Consider the following 24,871-nt stretch of genomic DNA (forward strand, 5'->3'; position numbering starts at 1 on the left):
TGCATTTAAACTATGTATTCTTGAGATTAACTGCCGGGGAGGGGAATGCAGATTCAGGTGACAATGAGATGGGATGGTGCTATGGGTAATACATGCACAGAAGCGATATGGACTAGAAATAGGCAGATTTGTCCATCTCTGTGAAATGGTCCTTTCCCCTTTATCTACCCACTAACAGGGTACGGAATTTTGAGAGGCCATTTGTGCACAGCTCTAGATTAAATTGTCTGTTTTGGCACTGGACTGAAAATCTGCCTGTCTGTATATCTCTGTAACACCTCCAGTGACTTCCTGTAGAGCAGACCCCAGGCTTCTTTTAACCACTGTTTGGTTTTCTTAATTTCCCATGCATTTTTCATCTTCTCTTGCCTTCCAGCCACACATGAATTTTCCAATATGTGTCAATTTATAGCCACACTTAGAGAAAAGATGTGCATGTTTTGTAGAGCTGAAGAACTGCAGGCAAACTTTTCCTGGAAAGGCTGGTATGCCCTGTGGACTGTGTTCACTTGCTCAGCAAGGCTTATTAACTGCTCTGTGTTTGTCTCCCAATCAATTCCTCATGTATTAAAAATTGGGGTGGGGGGAGAGAGAGAAGAAGTGTTTCATTAAACGTAAGTCTTCTAACTGACCCTCTGTGCTTCCTGGAGCCCTGAAGACCCCATTCCTCCAATAGGATATAAATTGCAGTCTAATAGGCAAAGAATTAGCCTGGGAGGAAAGCAATGACAAACCCAGACAGCATCTTAAAAAGCAGAGACATCACCTTGCCAACAAAGGTCCGTATAGTTAAAGCTACGGTTTTCCTAGTAGTGATGTATGGAAGTGAGAGCTGGACCATAAAGAAGGCTGATCACCGAAGAATTGATGCTTTTGAATTATGGTGCTGGAGGAGACTCTTGAGAGTCCCGTGGACTGCAAGAAGATCAAACCTCTCCATTCTTAAGGAAATCAGCCCTGAGTGCTCACTGGAAGGACAGATCGTGAAGCTGAGGCTCCAATACTTTGGCTACCTCATGAGAAGAGAAGACTCCCTGGAAAAGCCCCTGATGTTGGGAAAGATTGAGGGCACAAGGAGAAGGGGACGACAGAGGACGAGATGGTTGGACAGTGTTCTCGAAGCTACCAGCATGAGTTTGACCAAACTGCGGGAGGCAGTGGAAGACAGGAGTGCCTGGTGTGCTCTGGTCCATGGGGTCACGAAGAGTCGGACACGACTAAATGACTAAACAACAACAACAACAGGCAAAGATTTGCAAGAGTGACTCATTGGCAGGGATTCTCAAATTTTGTTTCCTTGGGACCCACTGAGGTTACCATTCAGAAAATGATGACACAGGGGCAGGTTTTGTTGAAAAATGGTGGCACATTCAAGGCGGAGCTTGGTTGAACCATTTGGCAATTATTGCAATCATTTTCTATTGATACCTAATCCCTATTTTGAAATTGTCTCCTTTACCAGCCCCTCAGTCCATCGGCCACTTTCTTCTTCTTTCCCTAACACCCACCTGGCCATTTTCTCTATTTCCCTCTCTCTTTTCCCTTTCTTCTTCTCAAGTCTTGCTCTCAACTCATTCCTGTTGTACACATGTCTGTGAACGATGCCTGCATTGTGCTGCTGCTGCTGTCATTAGGCCACAGCACAACTGCTGATGGGGCAAGGGGGTTATGTCCCTGAGGCCCAATAGTGGTTCCTGGCTCAGTTTGAGAAATGCTGCTCTATGGACTTGTCAAAGCAGCATAGCCTGCCCTAAGTTAATACTGCACTGGAGGGGAAGCTCTGTTCAATTATTAAAAGCACAGAAATATCACACCCATGTGGAATCTGGACAACATAGGGCAAAGAGGGTTTGTTTTCCTTTGTCCATGAGCAACTTTAAGAGACCTCTTGGTGCAAGAGCATCTGCTGCCCTAGGAAGTAGTGATGGCTTTCAGAAAGGACTGGACAAATCCACGGAGGAGAAGGCTATTGCCAGCTGTTATCCGTAAGGGCTAAATCCATGGATAGAGGCAGTCTTGCTTCTGAATACCAGATCCTGGAAACCACAAGTGCTCTTTTGGTATTTAAGGCATTCATATACTGCTTAATTATTTGCCTTTCTAAGTGATGTGGATGAGAACAATCCAAACAAATGGGATAAAAATAATAATAAATGATCATAAAACCAAACACCGACTTAAATACCTGCTGGAACAAGAAAGTCTTAGCTGTCTGCCTGCGGTTCAACAAGAAAGGTGCCTTTCCAATCTCATTTGGGAGGGGATTTATTTACTGACTAAATAAATTAATATATTTTCAGCCGTGTTTGAGGTACACTTTTTACTCCAGTTTCATGAGCATAGCCAGGATTTTTGTTAGAGGAGGGCAGGACTTTTTGGGGGGGCGGGGAACAGAACCGACGTAATGGATAAGTTAGTTAAGTATTTCTATTGTTTAACTTGATGGGAGGAAGGGGCAACTGTCCCACTGCCACTGGTTGGCCACTGGAAGAACAGGATGCTTGACTAGATGGGCCAATGGCCTGATCCAGCAGCCTCTTTTTATGTTCTTATATGAAACATCATGCTGAAGGCGACATTGACATTGCAGAAGTCTTTGGGTACCTTCTCTTGCAAAGATATGCTCTCTGTTTGCATACTCCACTCCTCTTTGATGACACTGTGCTGGGGTTGGGGATGCTCAAGTGCTACCAAGACTGAAGAAGGTAGCCATCAATGGCATAAGTTTTTATGTAGGGAGGTGGTGCCTTGACATTCAAACCTTTTGCTATGGAGTTGTGTTAGACTGCCGACTGCCAATTCTATCAATCATTGACATAAGCATTATGCAGGTGATCTACTCAAAAAGACATTTGAAATAAATGACAAGCTGATCTTCAAAATAATAAACAAATGAGAATATAAGAGCCCTGCTGGATCAGACCATAGGTTCATCAAGTCCACCACCCTGCTTTGCACAGTGGCCAAGCAAATACCTCAGGGAAATCCATATGCAGGGCAAGGAGGTATTTGCCCTCTCCTACTGTTGTTCTCCAGTGGCTGGTATACAGTGGCCTACTGCCTCTAAACCTGGAGATTTATGCAATAAAGTTGTGTAAACTTCCAGAGTATCCAAACCACAACCATCTCACTGACTGGGTGAAAGAGAACAAGAGGCCAGCCTCAATCCATAGCGATCTTCAGCTCCTTTTATGCCAATTGCTATCTGTTATGCTCACAAACAGTGTTGAGCATCCCACCTAGAACGGAACCAGCAGGTAGCAGTAACCAGGACATATTGATGTAGCCTGCAGCCTGGCTATGCTGGTCTGTTTCATCATTAGCAAGGCTAGGGACTTCCCCACTGCTTTCCCCAGATTTTCATGGAAAGATCCTCAGTGACAATGGCCCTTGGAGTTCTGTCTTCTTCTATTTACAGCAGGATCCTTTGAAGCAGGACTTCGGGGTGCCATTGTCGGCTTGGATAAGAATGACCAGGGCTCGAACAGTTAATGCTAGCGAATTTGGGAAAGCTCAGCAGAACCCTTCTGCTTGAGGGCTGAAAACAAGTCTCTCTCTATTAAGGGCAACAGACGTTTCCCTTTGGAAATGGATTATTCTGCATCTGTCTAGGGTAGGGTCCAAGTACTGTTCTCTGAAGCATCATAATGCTCCCTGCTGCCTCTGTGTGAGGCAGGACAGCAGGTTAAGAGGGTCAGCTAGGGTGTGTTTGCATGCAGAATGCCAAGGAGCCATTGTTGGCTTGAGCTTGAAGGGGGCCCCTGGTGTTTTACTTGGCAGGAATGGATTATGATTATTATTATACCTACACACACCTGAAGATCACAGGCAGTTTAGAGTATAAAAACACAAAAAAGTCATACCATAATAACAAAAAAAACAACAACCCAACCCGCCCCCACCCACAGTTTAAAAGGCCATAGATGGTTTAATTAGCCAAAGGCATGGGAGAAGAGGAATATATTTTGTATATTTATAACAAAATACAGGAAATGTATGCATTTTGGATAACATGTGAACATCAATTAAAAACTCAGCACTGGTAAGTGCAAAGTACACAGGGGTGCGAGCACAGCCTGCATTATCTGCTTTTTATCTGTGCCTTGGGTAGCCTGGAAAAGAACCCAGACTATACAGTGATTGAACTAGCTGCAGTAATTTGTTTTATTCTAGCACAAAGTGTCTCAGTTTGACAGAAAACTAGAAGGGTTGGGAGATCATAGATCAACTCACTGAATTATCGTCTTGGAGAGAACAACACAAATGTAAGCCAAGTTTCCTAAAAAGCAAAACCAAGAGCAGGTGATTATTCTATGGACATGTTCCTCTCCAATACAGGCTACAGACACAGATTAGTTTTTAGTATTAGCATTCACTTCCCTAACAGGCCTCTCAATAACTCTAATATTTCCTTTGATTTACCTTCACATCTTCTGGTTTTTCATCAATAGAAATACAATGCCTTCCTGTCACTCTTAGTAAACTCTCCACAGAAAAACAGACCTCACATCTTTCTGACATTTAATCACCACAGCGGTGCAAGCCTATACATGTCTACTCAGAAGTAAGTCATGCTGAGTTCAATAAGGTTTAATCCCAGGTATCTTCCATTGAGATCAGTGGGGTTTACTTCTGTGTAAACATGCACAGGATTGTGCTGTCAATCTGTTCATCTTTAAAGTACCACAGGCATCGTTGTGTTTTTTTTTCTATTATAGATTAACACGGCTACCTGTCTGGAATTTTAAAACCTCACATTATCTCTCCCTCTTTGTTCCCCATGCTTTCAATATTTATAAGGGTCACAGAGAGGAAAAATAAAAAATTGAACTGTGTCTTAGAATTAATTAAACTTGGTACATTTCTCACTCTGGAGAAGAAAATGGAGAGCTGGAAACAATAATTGAAATGTACCAAATCCATCAGAATGTAGGAACACTTGATTTGCATCAGAAATGCAGTTGCTTCAGCTGACAGTTCTGTATAAACAGATAGCTTTCTTCCCATCTTCAAATTGTATTGCTATGCATGTACATGCACCCCGTTTTTCCAAGCTGAAAGAAGTTCTAGGGCACACTACTTACCCAGGTTTAATTTTATTTGGAAGGCCAGGAGTAGGCTGTTTGCCTGAGCCCCCTTCTAATTCCTGGATCCAGAACAGATTCAAATCCTGGAATAGCCACACCAGCTTCCTGATGAAGTAATGGCCCTCTAAGTATGGGCCATTAAGGTAACAAAGGAAGTGGTTTTGTGCCAGGTGGCAAATGGGTGGGCCCCCATCCTTCAACTCACTGGCGGTTAGAAACGCAAGGGCCAGAGTTGAGGTGTGTGAGCTAGAAGCTACTAGAAGCAGGAAGCAGACTAGAAAGCCAGGGAGAAACATGGCCCTCTTGGGATGTTAATGCTGTGAATCTCTCCATCATAGTCTCAGGTTGTATATATGTGCAAATATGTTGTTGTTGTTGTTGTTTAGTCGTTTAGTCGTGTCCGACTCTTTGTGACCCCATGGACCAGAGCACGCCAGGCACTCCTATCTTCCACTGCCTCCCGCAGTTTGGTCAGACTCATGTTTGTGGCTTTGAGAACACTGTCCAACCATCTCGTCCTCTGTTGTCCCCTTCTCCTTGTGCCCTCCATCTTTCCCAACATCAGGGTCTTTTCCAGGGAGGCTTCTCTTCTCATGAGGTGGCCAAAGTATTGGAGCCTCAGCTTCATGATCTGTCCTTCCAGTGACCACTCAGGGCTGATTTCCTTAAGAATGGATGCGTTTGATCTTCTTGCAGTCCATGGGACTCTCAAGAGTCTCCTCCAGCACCATAATTCAAAAGCATCAATTCTTCAGCGATCAGCCTTCTTTATGGTCCAGCTCTCACTTCCATACATCACTACTGGGAAAACCATGGCTTTAACTATACGGACGTTTGTTGGCAAGGTGATGTCTCTGCTTTTTAAGTTGCTGTCTAGGTTTGCCATCGCCTTTCTCCCAAGGAGCAGGCGTCTTTTAATTTCGTGACTGCTGTCACCATCTGCAGTGATCATGGAGCCCAAGAAAGTAAAATCTCTCACTGCCTCCATTTCTTCCCCTTCTATTTGCCAGGAGATGTGCAAATATGCCAGTTATCATAAAGACACCACAGTGTCTGCTGTACCTAATTTTGAAGGAAACCAAATCCCGGGTGAGTGCCTGGAACCCCTGGAATCTTGAGGTGGCATGCAACAATATGCTGTTACGTAATATTTGTGTTTAGTTACAAATACTCAGTTTGAACATAGATGGGTGGAGAAACAGCTTAAACAACATACAGCGAAATCCACTGCTTCATAGAGACAAGTTGGGACATATTCTGGTGGGTAGGAAGTGATGTGAGAGTTTTGCAAGGAGTCAAGAGAGAGTGCCTGGGAATCAATGTCAAAAACTGATTTGAATTGACCAAGAAAAATCTTTGAATACAGACCTTCTAGATTGCTTTGGACCACTGGTCTGTTGCAAAAGAAGCAACACAACCTTCTTGTTCCATTCAGGTTCCATTTGGATGTCACACGTAGAAAGGCTTCTACAGGGATTATTATTACTCTGTTCTGAGGGATACAAACGAAGGGCTCAGTGAGTGCCTCAATCTATCTCATGGGCATATAAAGTCATTAGCTTCCTGGGCACTGGAAAAAGAACTGGATTTGCAAAGTACCGCACTTGGATGCGATATCATCACTTACAGTAATGAAAGGTTAGCGGAAAATATGTTCTGTGGCTGCCCTGTTGGATCACTTCTTTCCTTGTGGGGTTGTAGCTGCTACTAGTTTAATTGCCAAATATTTTATTGCTTTAATAGAAGTTAGCTAAGTAATAACATTCCCTCCCCTTCCCGGTTCTCTGTAAAACGCTTCCCTTTTGGAAAGCAAACTCAAATCGGGAGGTTTTATATTGTTGTAAATTTGGCTGCCTTGATTACTGTGATCAAGCAACTCATGGGTGGTCAGAGACGTAACAAAAGGGAACATTTAATGCTCCTTCATGACTGGAAATCTCTCTCTCTCTCCTTTGGAAGGTAACACTTTTCAGCTAGTGGGAGGGACGGAAAAACTAGCTTGTAGCTGTTTGAGTTTGGACACAGATGGTGAAATATACTCAGAGTTGCAAAATGATTTCATGCTCTTTATTCAGCTCATAGTGGTGAGGAGGAATGAATGAAAGTCCCCTCAAAGTATCTGCTTTATATACATTATTTACACAATGGGCTGCACATGATTGGCTAATTCCGGAATTCTACTGTAAGCCAATCAGGTTGTGGATTCACTTCTATCTGGAGCATGATTGGGTGGTTCCTGCCAACCAATCATACTGCTGCATTGTTCTAGGACCAATCAGACTGCTGCATTCTGAATCCTATTGTTCTAGGACCAATCAGACTGCTGCCTTTTGGATCCTATTGTTCTAGCACCAATCAGACTGCTGCAGTTTGGATCCTATTCAACTCAGTATATAACAGATGGAGAGAATAGTGTAATATGTTTAGCTGAACGGGAAGCAGCCTGAGGGACTGAGCCACACTGTTGGTTTGGGACTCTGATTCAAGATCAAAACTGCTGCTTTATTGTCTATTTGGAGCTGGGAGCAAAATGTAGCACATCAGGGCCGTCTTACCCATAGGCACTATCGGTGTGGGGCACCCGGGCGTCAGGCTCTCAGGGGCGCCAGGCTGAGAGTCTGGGGCCTGAGAGTTGAGTCCGGAGAAGAGCTTGCCCGTCAGTCAGAGTGCCACGGTGGGCTCTTTTGCTGCGGGCAGCTCTGCGCTGCGAGTTCGGGGGCGACCGAGCCAGCAAGAGGCTGAGGCAGCCGACTGGCTCCGCCCTCCTGTGTGCCTGGGACTGGGCAACCTGCGGGGGCGGGGCGGGCGGATCTTTGCACCCCGGTGCTGCATATGCTTAAGACAGCCCTGCTCCTCATTAATGTAGGGGCATCCACACAATGTCCTCTCTATCCTCGTATTGTCCCAGACCTTTCCCCACTTCAAATATGATCCTGGCTGGTCATTTCAGACTTTCCAAGGATTAGAAAACCTGAGATTTAACAGGGGAAGGGTCCAGAACAACACTGTGAAGAGGAGAACATCACGTGAAGGTCCCTTCATTAATAGATGCAAATCCACATTTTGCTCCAGTATAGGGAAGCCCTGAGATAAGTAAAGCAGAAAATTGCAGGCAACTTTTCAGTGAAAGATTCAAAAAGTGATTTACAACAGTGAATACTAACAAATAAAGCAAGAAGACTTTGTCAGCATTTCACTCCTCCGTTGCTGGATGTGTGATTGCTATATCATATGTCTGTGTTTACTTTCCAGGCTTGGAAAGTGTGAGAACAGAAGCCAGTCTTATCTCTCTTCCGCTTGTACTGTACTTTTGTACTTTCTCTCTCTCTCTCTCTTGGAGAAGAAGTGAGAGGATGCCATGATTGCTTTGTCCTGTATACCAATATATTGCTTAATATATCACTTAGAATGCTACACTCAAGCTCTATGATTGTTTCTGCTATACAGTGGTACCTTGGGTTACAGACGCTTCAGGTTACAAACGCTTCAGGTTACAGACTCCACTAACCCAGAAATAGTATCTCGGGATAAGAACTTTGCTTCAGGATGAGAACAGAAATCGTGTGGCGGCTCAGCAGCAGCAGTGGGAGGCCCCATTAGCTAAAATGGTACCTCAGGTTAAGAACAGTTTCAGGTTAAGAACGGACCTCCAGAATGAATTAAGTTCTTAACACTGTACTCTGCTGATTGAGCGTGCACATGTCTTTTGATATGTGTCGCTGGTGCGCGCAGGGACTGATTTGTGAATGTCCTGGGCTGTGCTTCACCAGGAAGACACCTGGAGAGGTCTGTCTCATTCCGGGGGCTGCGTGTGCCTCCCCAGGCATGTTCCGGCAACCTGACCATTACAAAAGCCAGGACATACCCACAAGTTACCCACTAAAAGCAACAGCTTAATAAGTACCGGTAGGTCTTTGAGACCTTTTTAAAGGTGTCAGGTTTACAACTTTCTGTAAGCTTTACCTCTGGATCTGTCAAAGTAGGTTTCTCCTGCTCTCTCTCATCCAAAAGAAATTAATTCCTGGAGATTTGCCTGTGGAATTCTCACCAATTGGGAAAGAGTTAGCAATATGCATATGCATTTCAGAAGCAGGAAAAATGAGGACATGCTCTTCTTTGTTTGCTCAGGTCTTGTTTTGTTTCCTTGCCTTTGCCTGCTTGGTTTTTCTCCTGACAGCTCTGAAGGTCTTCTTGATGGAGCAAACTGGTCTTGTGCGTTGTGTTAGGAGCAAGAGAAGCAAAATTAAATCCAGGCAATTTAAACAAGCGTATTACAAAGCTGCTATTGTAATGGAACAAGAATGGGGGATAATTTCTTCGTTTAATTCTTTCTTAATGGCTGGTTGGCAAGTATAATCACAGGCTTTTAAGCTTCAGATAGGTATTTCTGCCCACATAACATCTGGATGAGCTCTTAACTCATCTCCCTTGAATTACAAAGCAACAACAGAGCCTCTCAGGGGATTTGTACAACAGGGGTAGGAGGGACGCTTCAGTTCTGGGGGGGGGGTAGGTGTCAGAAAGAAAGCATGCGTCAATGGGGTGTGCGCGCATGAGAGAGCATGATTTTCTTGTGTCCTTTCTGGATATCACCATAGTTAATCACAAGAATCCAATTCTCTAGGAAAATATTGCTGCTGTAGAACTTTATTTACTCAAAGCCTCTCTCCCCACAGTCCACGACTGTAAAACACTGTCTGCAACACATATGAGCACATGATGTTTTGTGACCATGTATTGTCAAAGGATGGGATTGTGTGTGCGGCATCCCTGGAACCTGTGACGTTATTAGTGATCATTTTTTATGCCATGGGAAAAGAGTTTTGTGCATTTTTTCTAATCTTTAGAGCTTTGAGAGGCATCCGCTGTACTGCAGCACCGGACTATAATTCCCATCATCACTGACTATTGTCCAGGTACGCTAGGGTTTATGGAAGCCCAGCCCATCTTTTGGGGTCTAACTCTGAAGGACAGCTCTGGGACACTGCCCTGACTCCTCTTGTACAACCAGAAGCTTCTTAATTCCTCTTTGCAGCTGTGTCAAAGCTTGCTAAACCACTATTTAGCATTACTTCGGAACCAGCTCTCTGTCTTCTACCTTTCTGAGTCTTTCCACTCTGCCTTATTCTCCCTCATTCCTCTTTCTTCTGTTCATTCCTATCCTTTATTGTTACCTTTCCCCTAATGTGTTTATGGAGCAAAATGATGTGTTTTTGCAACTTTAACAAAACTGTAATTTATTTTTACAATTCACTTGAGAATCTGGTGTAGTGTTCCAAGAACATGCCCTATTTTGCTTTGCAAAAGTTCAACCATAAATAAGAAAAGAAACCAATGTTGGTGGTTCAGGCAACAGAGAATTAATCATTCTCACTGTGAAGAATTTCCCCTTTATGCTAGTTTTAAATCTTGCAGATACTACACACACCTCGGAGCTTGTTCTTCAAGGAGACTAACATCTTGGGCCAATTAGTAAAAGTTTCACTTGGAAACCACTCCATTTCACTGGATTCTTGCTTAAATCCTCAGGTGGTTTTTTGTTTTTTTAAAAAATAAAGGCCCATTGTATACTGGTTCTACAAAGAACAAGTTTTTGTCATGACTTTCCGTTAGTGGAGCAGCAGCAACCAAGACCGAATTTTTTTAAAAAATTCTGTTCAGATTTGCTGACAGAAAAGACAGTTAGATTACAGGTGGAGGCTAAACTAGGAGTGGGGAACTTTTTTCAAACCTGACAGTGGCATTCTCTTCTGTACAACTTTAGGGGGGAGGGAATCAAAAGTGAATTTTGCTTTTATACACACACTCACCACCCATCTGTAGCAAAGCAAGATGCACAATCAGAGTTTAAGGAAACCTACTAGCCAGGCAAAAGTGCTCAAGGAGGGTGTGATTCAGGACCATTAGGGGTTTACGGCTGGGAATGGGGTGCCGTTTGGGAAGAGTCCTCCTGAGGGCCAGATAGAGAGGTTTGGAGAGCCACATTTGGCCCCTGGGGACCAACCTCTGTGCAAAACCCTCTCAAACATAGCCCATTATCCAATTTCATTGCTTATTGTCCCTAGTTCTTTTTCTGGAGCTGGACTTACAAACCCCTCTGTGATCTGTGGACAAAGTGAGATGCTTAGTCTTTCAATTAGCCACCAATGTGCTGTGTCCATACCTCTTGTACAACTTGAGGCGGGAGGGCTGCACAGTTGTAGAACATCTGCTTTCCATGCAGAAGGTCCCAGGTTCAGTTTGGGCACCTCCAAAGAACCCTGCTTGAAATATAGGGGAGCTGTTGCCCGTTAACTTAGATTAGAAGTGGTTAACTGCATATGCCCCCCTGATGTTTTTTTGCAGCCCTCCAAACCCAAAATTTTCATTTTAAAAAACATTTTTTAATATTAATAATAAATTTTATTTATATCCCGCCCTCCCCAGCCGAAGCCAGGCTCAGGGCGGCTAACAACAATAAAATAATACAACATTCTAAAATCATTTCATTATAAAATTAATTCAGAATCAAATTAATGGCAACCATTGGGCTAGAGTTCTGTAAAGACTGCCAAAGGAGGGAGTCAGGCTGTGCCTTGGCCAAAGGCCTGGTGGAACAGCTCTGTCTTGCAGGCCCTGCGGAAAGATGTCAAGCCCTGTAGGGCCCTAGTCTCTTGTGACAGAGTGTTCCACCAGATCGGAGCCACAGCCAAAAAAGCCCTGGCTCTAGTTGAGGCCAGCCTAACCTCTCTGTGGCCTGAGACCTTCAAGATGTTTTTGTTTGAAGACCGTAATACTTTACTTCTTCCATAGAGGCCATGATGGCAAAAGCTTTCTTGTGCCCCCACAATTCTCCTCTTTTTAAACCCACAACTGCTTCTATGTTTTGATTCCACTGTGATGCCAAGACACCACCCCTGAGAAGCCACCCCAATTTTACCACTGAAAAAGGATTCTTTAAATTATTTTAAAAATTATGGGAAAATTTCCATGTGCTTCCATGAGCTCATTCTGGGAAACCTAGTGTGATAAAGTCTAGGCATCTTCAAGCAGCATGGGAAAGAGGGAGCTGTCAGTAGAACAGATTGCTGCAGAATCTTTGCCAGACCATTGGCTTCACTTTCTGGTTATTTCACAGAATCACAGAGCTGGAAGGGTCTTAGAGTCTCATTAACCCCCTGCCTTGAAGCAGGGCCTCCTTAAAGTACTCCTGTCAATGCCTACCCAACCATGCTTGAAAACTTTGAAGAGGAGGAATTCCCACAGCCTTCCTAGGCTGCTTGCTCTTAATAATGAAACAAATGATTGGCGATGAGCTAAACTGCAAAAACTGGTTTTCAAGCTGGGTCCATCCCACTCTCGCACTGTTTCTTGGTGTTTTAACTGCCTCTCTCAGCATCCCTATGTGTTACAGCACAGATAGAGAACCTATGGCTTGCAAGAAGTTGTTGAATTACAATTCCCATCATTCCTGGCTTTTGGGCATGCTGGCAGGAGCTGAGGCTGATGGGAGTTGGAGTCCAACAACATTTGGAGGGCCTAAGGCAAGGATGGAGAACCTTTGGCCCTCCAGATGTTGTTGACTTACAACTCCCATCATTCTTGCTAATATCCATGATGGCTGGGGATGATGGAGTATGGAGTCTGACAACATCTGGATGTTTCCCATCTCTGTGCTACTTACAGGTCATTTTTTAAACACTCAGGCCTATGGGATTCTGTGATGATTTCACTGAAACCATGTATTATTATTAACCATAATTTCATAAAATTTTACTACTGCTTTATATATTATTTAACTCAAAGCTATCAGTTTGATTGAGATCCCCTCCAGAAGGAGTGTTTTTTTCCTTTTTTCTTGCAGTTGTATTCTGCAACATGTTCTTGACACAATTGACACAATTATAGTGCATTGGTGGTAGATTTATACTGGACTGTCCATACATCATTCTGCTTTATTAGTTGTTCTGAGATGCTTTGTCAATTTCACCATATCATTGCTGTCTGGATGAGCTATAGTGAAACAATTGTGGAACACCCAACCAATCACTAGAAGAACATCTGTGCTATTAGGGTGGTCATACGGCTTCATTTCCAATCAAAGCATAGCCTGTCATTTCCTGCTGAAATCCTTTACCTTTTGAGGGGCTCTTAAACAAACAACAGATATTGTATTGGTGCAAAATACTTGACTAGAAGATCTTCCAGTAACTCCACAATCCTGTGATTATTTAAATAACCTTTCCATAGTAAAGACCTACTACTACTGCCAGTCCATTCCAGAATCATTTCTGCAAGGTCTCACAGCTCCAGTTTATCTCCACATCCAGTCCACAAAAGCTACCTTTGACCAAGCCATGTCCTGACCTGGCAGATTGCTGGGATGAACTCAAGCATGTTGGGCAACTGCAGCCTTAAGGGATGCATCCTAAGCATGACACAGCTTGTATCAGCAGTGGCTTCCCCGCTGGGGAGAAGGGACCTTGCTTTGGCATAGCAGACCTTTCATGGAGTAAACACTGCATTTGTTCATTGCATCATGAGTTCTCATTAAAAATATTTTGGAATGAGTGTTTCAGTGAGAATAAACAAGAGAGGGCCATTTCTTGCCCAGCTGAAAAATGTGTCCATATTTGGGGGCATTTTCTACAGTTTGCTATAAAATTCAGATGTCTCTATGACCTCTCCTTCACCTTGGGCATAAGGAGCTAAGCTGAATCTTTAAAGACTGCAATCCTATACTAACTTACATGAGAGTAAGCTTCATTGAATTCAAGGGGACTTAATTCTGTATAAGATTGCAAAATCAAGCTGTCCCTCTGGTTTGTTCAGAAAGTGGAAAAACATGATGAAATAACAGAAACTGAAGGTAGCACAAAGAAGATAAGAGGTTCTCTACCACCTAGTATAAGCCACCCTGATTTAGTAGGCTACTAACTTATTTCCTTGTTGGCCAGTCTCTTGTCTCAACCTGGGTGAGATAATGCCTATGGCAACCTATCCCTTGTAACACGAGGCATTCATGGTTCCTGCTCTAAAGAGCTTGTAATGTTACCTCTAAAAATAGACCTTCCATCAGAGGTCTTTCCCAGTCCTGCTACCTGAAATCTTTCATGGGGGATTGGTCTTTTAACTGCAAAAGTGAAATGGAACCTCCTTATGAAGAGGAAGTGTTCTAAGGAATTCTGGGTATTGGAGATGGACAACAAGGAAGGGCTATCCACATGCTTGGCATTTGGGCTTCTCAGTGGCACCAACTGGCCAGAGTTGGAAACAGAAAGCTAGACTAGTTGGGCCCTTCATCTGATCCAGCAAGGCAATTCTATCCATTTCCATTTCCTGTCCAGGATTATGCAGAGCAGCTGCTACAAAACTGACGAGTTAGAAATGTGCGTTTCTAACTGAATGGCAGTTTAGATTGAGCAGAAAAGAATATTTTCCCCAAGGAACATTGTGTCAACAGTCTGCTGCAAATGACAGGGCTTTGACTTGCCCACTGGTGTGCTAGGTCTTCATATATATATATACAGAGAGAGAGAGAGCATACAAGAATTCCAAAACCACAATCTTTACATCCTGACCATATAACCTATTAAAACAAAAAAAACCAAACTTGGTAGTGCACTGAATGAAACAATGTTTCATCACTTTTCTGGACAGTTTCAATTACTGACTTGGAATCTGCAATTATTTCCATGCTTTGATCAAGATGGATGGTGTTGTTGCATGAACTCATTTCAATTTGCAATAACATAATTGCATCTTGAGCCAGCAAGGATCTCATGGATACTTGGCCGCATACATGCTACTGGCTTAAAACTCAGCAAGGTCGTTGTTCTTCTTCTCAGTTTGGATAGAAACTGGTTTGGGAGGGAACGTTATCAGGATGCAGTATTTCAAAAGAAACAGCATGGTAGATACAGGGCAGTTCTAGACTCCAGCTAATGTCATCTGTACACTGCTTTCCAAACCAGCAGTGAGAGTGCACAGGCCACAGAGGCAATGGTAGTGTGTACACAGCCAAAGAGAATTTTTTTGTCACACAGATTGAATTTGATGCTGGGGGCTGGGTGAGTTTCATGCAGTTAGCTTCTACTCCTCAGGATAGGACAGAGCTTTACAATGCAGCTAAAAAAGAGGTTTTGCAGACACAAATATTAAGCTTATTCTGAGCAGTTTCTTTCTTTTTTAAAAATTATCCTTCCTACCAGAGGCATTGCTGTCTCTCAGGGCCCATGGTGCAAATTTGATTCTGGGCAAATTACAATGGTAGGTGATTGGGACTTTGCCCACACTGTGATTTGTTACCCTGAAAACCAGGGTTGAAAAACTTTCCCAGCCTGAGGGCTGCATGGGGGGGGGGTCACCTCCCAGTGGTGGGCAGGGCAGGAGGCAAACATGGTTGAGCAACGAAGTTAAATGTTACCTTTGCAGACAGTGCCGGATTTACATATAAGTTAAACAAGCTATAGCTTAGGGTCCCACTCTCTACATACAGCAACAGTGTTTTGTGTTGTGTAGGCTCCTATGATGTACATATTTTGTTGTTATGTGCAGATGGCTTTAGATACCTATTAGGTCCACAAATTACCATATATTCAACTCCAAAAACTGTGACCATTTGTTGTTGACAAAGGACAGCTGGACATATAAAGGGCCCTATTACCTTCAGTAGCTCAAACCTAAATCTGGCCCTGTTTGCAGAGTAGGCTGGTTTCTACACACACTCTTAATCATCTGCATGGACAAACAAGAGGCATTGTCAGAGTTCAAAGACAAAGGCAAATAAACCTGGGATGCAAATAGAAAAGTCTTGTCAATTTCAATTCTCTGATTTTGACAAAAGTCATAACATCATAGCAAACCATCCTTCACTCCCATCTATTGCCTGCAATGTGTTCTGGAAGAAGAATAAATGAATGTACATAAGAGGCTGCTGTATGCTTTGGTGAATCATGTGGATAAGTCCGGCTTCTTCTCGTGCTCATAGAGATGCCATACAAATTCTACAGAGGTATTGGGCTCCCTCCAACATCTTTTACTCACAGAACAACACGACAACATCCAATGAGGAAGCCTCCTTTTTGTCCAGGTCATATGTTGAAAAATTATGAAAGCATTCTTCTTCACAGTAGCAGTTTCAGAAGAATTTCTTGCAGGATGGATCACCAAGACCATGCAGATTTGCATGCTAAAGAAGGCTGATGTGCACATAGCTGGTAATAATGCATAATGTGAGATGATGATGATGATGATGATGATGATAATAATAATAATAATAATAATAATAATAATAATAATAATAATAATAATTTGATACAGATGTGAATTTGCATTCCCACCCAGCAGAATTCCTAGTGGTTCACGACTTAACATTTCAACTCCAAACATGCCTACTGAGAAATAAATCTTGCTAAGTTTAAAAGGACTTAACCCCAGGTAAAGTGTGCATTTAGGATTGCTTGCAATGGAGCAAATGAATCCTATGCATATTTTCACTCCCTGGGAAGTGTTATTAGAACTGCAGCCCAAAAAACGTAAGCATGTCGCAGAATGTAAAAAAGCTATGCTTGCAGACTTGCACTGTAAAATGCAGAAAGCAGGAAAAGGAATGACATGCAGTAGGGCAGGGAAGAAACAATGGAGGAGTGATGTTCAGGGGTCAAATGTCTGATAAACAAAAGGGCCCTTTAACCATTGCTTGATTATAATAATGGTCAGGGCAATGAAAGTACAGCAGGTTTATCTTGGGAGAATGAAAGGGATTTTAGATGTAATCAGAGATATAAAAATTATTAATTTGATTTTAGATGGCACTTAATTATCAGATTATTGGTTTGATTAGTGAAGGGCAAAACTTGGAACTGGCAGAACTATATCTAGGTGGCATGGCTTCATTCCATTTGTATAATCCCACAAGTGCAGAAATTGGGTGCATTCAAGTAAATCTGCTCTTATCTCCATGACAGGTACCTAGTGACCTGGAATTAGATGCTATAACCATGGCAACAAATAGGTGATGGAAGAAAATTACTGCTATTAACTCAAAGATAGGGGTCAAAATAAATAGAAATTACCAATTATTATCTTTTCTGATGAAACAGAGAAGCCTATTATTAACTCCCTTAATTGGTCACTTAAACAGATTACATGCTTAATAGCCAGTTAAGTTTTCACAATGCAAATGAGCCGCTTTTGAGTCACAATCTCCCCTGAATAGCTCAATTGAAGAAGAAGAAATGTGAGGCTGACTGAATACCTAACAGAATGGACAAATCCATTAAACAATCTATGAACTAGGGTAGGAAGCAGGGAGGGGAGATTAGAGTTCCTTACTTGCATGCAGCAAAGCCAATTACTCACATTTCGCTTTTAGCATAACCTAGGTAATACTGGCTAGGTAAGTGTATGCTTAGGTCACTGACACAGAGACAAAATTTCTAGCGATTGTGCAATAATTCCTAGTGACTGTCACTTATTGCGACTGTGCTTTAGGACAGTTTGCCATGGCAAAAGATCAGACTTTCCAATCTGAAGACTTTCACATCCGTTAGCCACTTTTGAATAATCTGAATTCCTCAAAGTTCAGTCTTGGGAGAGTTTCTGGACAAAGTCTTGATCCTGGATGCTGAGGTGGATGCTGTGGCCAGCAGAGTGTTTGCCCAGCTTTGTTTGGGGTGCAAGTTGCTCCCCTTCCAGGATAAGGTGGGTCTAGCTACTCTCATGCATACTCTGGTTGCATCCATCGCAAATCAATTTACGTGGTACTGCCACTGAGATATGCTTGGAAGCTTCAGGTGGTACAAAAGCTGGCAAGATTCCTGGAGCCTGACCAAGATTCACTGACCATATGCCGGTTTTGTTTCATCTGCACTGGTTCCCAGTTCAGCTGCCTGCCTATTGTGCTCAGCATCAGAGTATCCCTCTGCTTTCAGCAGCATGATTATTTGGGATGTGAGACAAACCTTTTCTACTATGGCTCTTAGGTTGTGGAATTCTCTTCCTAGAGAGGTTTGACTGATTTCCTCCTCCCTCTCCTCCTTTTTTTTAATACACTTTCAGGAACTCTCAAAGCTTTCCTTTCGTGTAGCTTTTGGGTGTGGGTTAAAGTTATTTCTCTCCTGTTTTTATGGCTGAATTGTTTTTATATTGCTGTTGGTTTTGCTGCATGCAGTTGATTTTAGTTGGTGTAGGTTGGATTCTCTTAAAAATATTTTATGTGCTTTATATATAAAAAGAACATAACCACTTTCCAGCTTATTTTATAAGAATAAGTAGCACACACATTTCCAAACACACACAAACACACACACACATTAGTTTTCCTGGACTTCTCCCCTCTCTCCTAATTATATTTGTGAGTTAATTTTATGCCAGCAATGATTTTCTCCAATTAAAAAAAAAGAATATGCAATTTAAAACATTTCTTTGAAACTTGTTTTATTTTAAAGTTAGTTAATATAATTCTGTGTTCCCACTCCATAGATTAGTTGAAGAGTTTGCAAAATCATATATGCGATTCTATATATAAACACGGCATGTTCCTATTCTCAGAGCTTTTCTTCCCATTGGACCCTTAAATTACATCTCCTTTCTCCTGCTGTGCAATTCTACAATTCTTTCTCTCTATCTGTGGCCTGGGAGTTTGCTGTGTTTAGCACACGCCATGCAGGTCTGATTGCTATTATCCAACTAGAAACAGAAGGAGCAAATATATATTTATTGCTAACTGAAAACAAGCAGCTTACGAAACCTTTGACATTCCCTTTTGCATTCGCTGAGGACAATGAAGGAGACACAGTTCACAAACATGCTGCATTGAGCAATACTGCAGGGAGTAATTTTAACTTTGGTTATGTGTTTAAAGATGTCATAACAAAAGGCTCCTTGTATTATGGGGGAGAGGAAAAAAATGCCCTAAATACAGCAATCCCATTCAACGGAAGCTTTCTCTGTATTTAGCGGAAAAGCTCTTTGGAATAAACAGGACAGCCCACATCAGAACCAGCATGTATGCTGCTGTCTCCATGCAGTGATCCCACATTGCCTCTGTAATTATGGTCATATGGTTGTTTATCATTAGCATAGTCCACTGGTGAGAACTCTAGCTGTCTGAAAGTTCATGTGTGCTGCAGCCTTGGAGGGAAGGGAAAAGGGGGTGGGGTACTCAGCAAAACTTAACTGTTATTAGAGCTTGGTGCTTGGTAGAAACTTAGGCTGTCTAAGCAGCAGCTCTGGCCCCAGTGCATTCCCACCTTTAGCATTTGAAGCCATGCATGGATGATATTAGCCACAACCCACAGGCATCCTGTAGTTTCTTGACAAATATTGCTGTTTGGTACACTATCCCTCAAACCACCCAATTTGAGAAAGTAAGCCACATTCCCTTTGCAGTTAAGATGCGGCGTGTCCACTTGAGACAGCCATTGTGGGTGCTCAGATGACAGCTTCGTGAACAGGAGTTCAGGGTGTTGGGAAACAAAACAGGGAATGAGCATTGCGTGAAGATATCCACACACCCCTCTCTGTGGCGTGGACAGCAAATGTGACTTGAAATCTAGTGTGGGGGTGTTTGTGTGTTGTTAAACTGCATTTGTATGCAATTGTTTTAGCCTTTGCATCTTTCTCCAGGTGAGTTCAGCAACACGTTTCTCACAATGACTTGTTTTGCTGAATAGAATATGGCGAATGATCGCTCGACGTCTCTCTTGTAACTTGCTGTTGACCACTGGCCTCCTCAACTGGAACAGCTGATGTCAGGGGCTGGACTGAGGAATGGTGGGTACCGCCTCCCCTTCTCCTGAACCTTCCTGAGAACAGGAGGACAGTATAGATTTAGAACAGTGGTTTGCAGAAGGGCCTAGTTCAGAGGCTGCAGAGGGCAGAAGCTGGGAACTATTGGAAGAGGAACAGCAGGAAGAAGAAGAAGCACCAGGGAGAGACAGCTGACAGACTCAGTGTCCTTGGAAAGCATTCCTGACCACCACCCCTCTCCTAGGACTGGGAGGGCATTGAGGATATTAGAACAGAGAGCTCAGAGGCAGAAAGCTCAGATTTACCGACGCAGGAGTGATGTTGAATAGGGGAGACATAGTGGGGTGGGACTTCGCTTGGAGCAACACCATTATTAGGGAAGGCTGCATTCCTTCATCATGAATTAGTAAATAAATTGCTTAGTAAGAACTTTTATCATTTTACTTATTCTGGACTGCCACCGTTGAAGGGATCTGATTCCCCAAAGCCTGACAGCTGCTGTCTGAACATGTGCATAGCTATTTTTGGCAGGCATGGATGTTCCAGTACTGCCCAATGAAATGTGACTCATCTGCTGTGTCAGTGGACCTATCACTGGTGCAGGCTATGTGGTAATAAGATAAGGAGTAAGGCCGCTCCTGGTACCTTTAGGACAGAATGTCTCCTGATACAATGCGGCAACTCTTTGGTGCAAGATTAGCTGCAGGTCTCTAATTGCCACATTCCCCCCTTTTCAAGAAGCTTAGGAGCTGGTTTACCTGTTCCTCTAGCTTAAACACCTGTTCGTTGAACTGGAGACCTGCCAACACTATATCTGGGTCCTTTGAGTAACCCTGGAATAAAAGACATGTCCGCTACCTGACGTTGGTGTACATAATAGAAAGAAACTTTGGTTCCGTGTGCACCAATCATTTGTTTTGTATGTTCTACGAAGACCTTTCCATACACCTGGAGGGAAAGATTCAAAAACACGCATGATTATAATAAGCATCATTCTGGGAGTCTATGGACACCTAGGAGTTGATTCAATCCTATTGGACGATCAGGGGCCCTTAGCTTAGTAAATATGCAATCTGTCAGTTGCTTGCTGAGTGGGGTGACTAAATGACAGTAACAGGCACGTTGGTATAATACACATGCATAATAAGCATTGCTCACTAAGCTTTGATTCTCTCTGTGTTCAGTTACATTGTGTTAGCGTGCATGTTGGGAACCTGTGTTACGTGTAGCCATTTGCACCATGTATCTTTGCGATTTACGTATTAGCTGTCCTTCTGTCCCAGTGAGGGACGGCGTCTTGCAAAATAATCAGTTTCTTAAAGCAACAGGTTACTGTAACTTCTCTATTAGAAGCATATTCAAGGGTTTATTTACAGATTGTCACCTGAAGTTGGTACAGGGTTGATACCATTCCATTTAGCCAATAAGACCAGAGCCATTCCCCCTGCCAACATCCAAAAATGTACATAATTGCCATTGCCCTATTTGGATGGGGCTGCTATTAATAGGGGAGTCTTTTTAGATTTGGATGTTAGGGTCAAGGAATCCTCAAGATTCCCCATCTGCATAGAGCAAATCAGCTGCCAGAGTGTGGTTGCAGCCGAGGGCCGTTGTCTCGTTGCCTGTGGCCAGGTTCTGTTTCCACGTAGAGCCTGACGCAGGGGTCCTGTGTTCCTTTGTTCTTCTCATGCAACAGCGTGGTATTTTCCTTTCAGCATTTGCAACAGCTACAGTGACATGGTGTTGTCCATGGAAGGAGTTAGTGCAGTATCAGGATGTTGATTTTATATGGTTGAGGCTGCATATTTGTACATAGCTGGCATTTGTACATAGCTTTAGTGGCACACATTCCAGCGAAGCTGCAGCAGGGAGTTTGCTTAAGGGATAGTTCTATCCCTTTGGGAGGAAAAATTCAAAGGTTTTATGCCACTTCAGTGAGATGACTGGAGAAGCCCATTATCTCTGTGGGTCTGGATTCTAGATTTTTTCTGTACCATATTTTGCCTCTAGCCTCGGAGCAAGAGGATTTTGCTCTGATCTGAAAATACATCATTCAAAAGCTTGAGAGCACATCAGTATGTGTGGCGATGCAGAAAGGAAGTTAGCAAGTCACTCCACAAAAATATTGGATCATTTTAGCGTGCGGCTAAAATCACCAGAGCCCCAGCAGTATAACTACTCATTCTGGAAGCAAGAGATGAGACCAACTCCTAATGCAAGAATTAATGTTGCCTTTCGGTGTACTTTTACAATGAGAAAAATTTCATTTAATCAAGTATAATTTGGCAGGTGTTTGGACCATGTCATTGCCTAACTCAGTAGAGCATAGTAAAGGGTTGGAGATTCTCTAAGCTGCCACACATACACACAACACAATTATGTATTTCAAGAAAGACTGAGGGTGGCTTAGAGTCAAAATAAAAATAAATGGTAGGAAGACATTGAGGGAAACATCACATTCTAGAGCAGTGATGACACAACCTCATGGGTTGCAAGTACAGTAAGTTACAGAAATTGACTTACACAAAATCTTTTTCCAAAACTGTTCTGCACAGTCATTTCTGAGCAGTATGGCGGTGGTGAAATTCCCTTTAATGTAGTTTAGTTGGGAACATTTAGGCAAAAAATAAAGGCATTATACAGTGGTCAATAGGTCAGAAATACATCACCCAGATCAGGTATTCAAGAGTTCATGAAGTCAACCCTCAGACAGTCCTAAGAAAGAAAGGAAAGTCCCATCTCAGAACCTGACATTTCCAAGGGTGAACTTAAATGAGATGATAGGAGATTCATGAGTGGGTCTCCCACAGTATTAAAAAAAAAAAAGTTTAAAAGCAGGTGTGGAGGATCCAGACATCACACTCTGTGGCCACTAGTCATTGTGTATATTCTACCTCCAGGATCAGAGCAATGTGCTTCTGAATCCCCGTACTAGGCAACAACAGTGGGAGAGAGGTTTTGCCATCATGTCTCGATTGTGGGCTTCCCCTAGGCATCTGGTTGGCCACTGTGGGAGACAGGAAGTTGGACTATAAGCCTTTGGTGTGATCCAACAGGAGTTTTTTTATGTACTTAAGTGGGGAGGTTAACCCCATGCTGCTTTCTAAATCAAGAATCCCCTTCCTCCATACTCTGGTTTCTCTTCAGATCATATAAATCTTTCACCTTTTACTAAAGAATCCCTTTCCTCCAAAGCAGATATTTGTCCTGTAGCTGAACATGCATTATATCTGTGTATTTTCTCCTGTGAGGCAGGGAAAATTTGAGGAGACCTGGAGAAAATTTTAACATCCCATCCCTCCCCACACCTCACAGCACTGTGGCCCTGACTCAGATCTGGGATGAATCACAGACTTTTTAAAACAAACAATGGTGGGAGATCTGGTCATTGATCTGACATCTTGTCTAGTTTTACATGTCTGGATAGCAGCTTGTGCAGCCAGAAATTGGTTGAAGACCCAACTTTCCCCTTGGAATACATCACCAAAGGAACCATGCCAAATACATTTTAAAAAGTAAAAGACAAAGTAAAATAACAAAGTATCCATTAATGGAGTGAAATATTTTGTCATTGTCTGCTACTGAAAATGATGGTCAATGCTAAGTTTTCTCCATGGAAAAAAGCATCTTTGTCCTTGCAGCCTGATCTGCCTTTCCAGTCACAAAGCTCACCCACTCATGCATGATTCCTCTTGGATTGGCATTAAGACAAATGTCACTGCTTTTCTTTATTTGTTTCCTTCTAGGAATTGTTGGCATTTGTAGCAGTGAATGCCATTCCTCTCACTAATCACAAGGAAATGGAGAGGTGGGCTGATTTATTGATCTGAGCATCAACATTCAGATGGACAAAGTAGATCTAAGATGCACAAGTCCCTTGCAATTGAGCTGCCTCGCAGGCCAAATTGAATTCACAAACATGATTAAACAAAGCTGTTGCGACCTGAAAACCTTGTTGCCTATTTTCTCCACGACAAACAGGGAAGGTTGCAGAGAGATGCTTCCTGGGTATCGCTGGGAATAGAAAATGGCTCATTCATTCTACACAGAGAAGCTGAATTGGAAGGCAAAAGACCCTGAATATTAGCTCTGCTACACAATAGAAAGAGGAAAGCATGGTTGGGGGATTATGTCAACCATGAAGTTGATGATCTTCTATGGTTGCCCTTGGGTGTTTTTGGTTGATGCATAAGCAATATTTGTACAAAGATCAGAACCTTTCTGCCGGTCCTTTCCACACTGGCGTTATTTACCGTAATTAAAAAGCAACAATACCCAACTTTTAGCAGTTTTGGAAGCAGTCAGCCGCAAAGAGTAAAATATCAATTAATACAAAAACAGTACAATAACAGTAAAAGAGAAGCAAACAAAGAACATGATAAAAATCAAGAACAGCACACGTAAGCATATAAGTGGAATGGGAATAGCCACTCTGGGGAAGTTTCTGAAGGGCAGGAAGTAACTCGTTAAAGCAAAAGAGGAGCAAGCTGTCGATAAAAGCACAAAAACCAGAGCAAGCAATAAAAATAATTAGTTAGAAACCAGAGAGAAAAGTAACAAAAGGTAAATGTTAAACCTTACAATAACAGTGCCAGTAAAGCATAGGGACCAGCTCCTATGGGATGAGGTCCATTCACCCCCCCCCCAAAATATTTGAGGCTACCCCCCCAGTTGATGAGCATTGCCATTCAAATGGTGTGCGTGTGATCAATTATGTGGGGTGGGGCTTACCTGCTCCCCCCAATATTTCCTTCAAGTTGGCACCCCTGCAGTAAAGTGAGAAGGGTGTTCTGCCCTCTGGGGTCTCACTATGAAAGTGGACCTATCACTGGTCACCATCCACCTCACTTCAGATGGGTGGAGCACCTGGAACAGAGCTGCCAACAAAGATCTCACTGCTCAGGAATCTTCATGAGGCAATATCCTCTAGCAGTCAAAAGGAATCACCGTATTGGCCCTGCTCTGAAGTGTTGAGACAGAGAGTTAACACTGGAGTTTTACTGATCAGCCCAGATCCTGCTCCCAATGCAATTTCATCGAGGCTCAGATAG

The sequence above is a fragment of the Podarcis filfolensis genome, assembly GCF_964270895.1.
Source record: "Podarcis filfolensis genome assembly, chromosome: 6".
NCBI lineage: Eukaryota > Metazoa > Chordata > Lepidosauria > Squamata > Lacertidae > Podarcis > Podarcis filfolensis.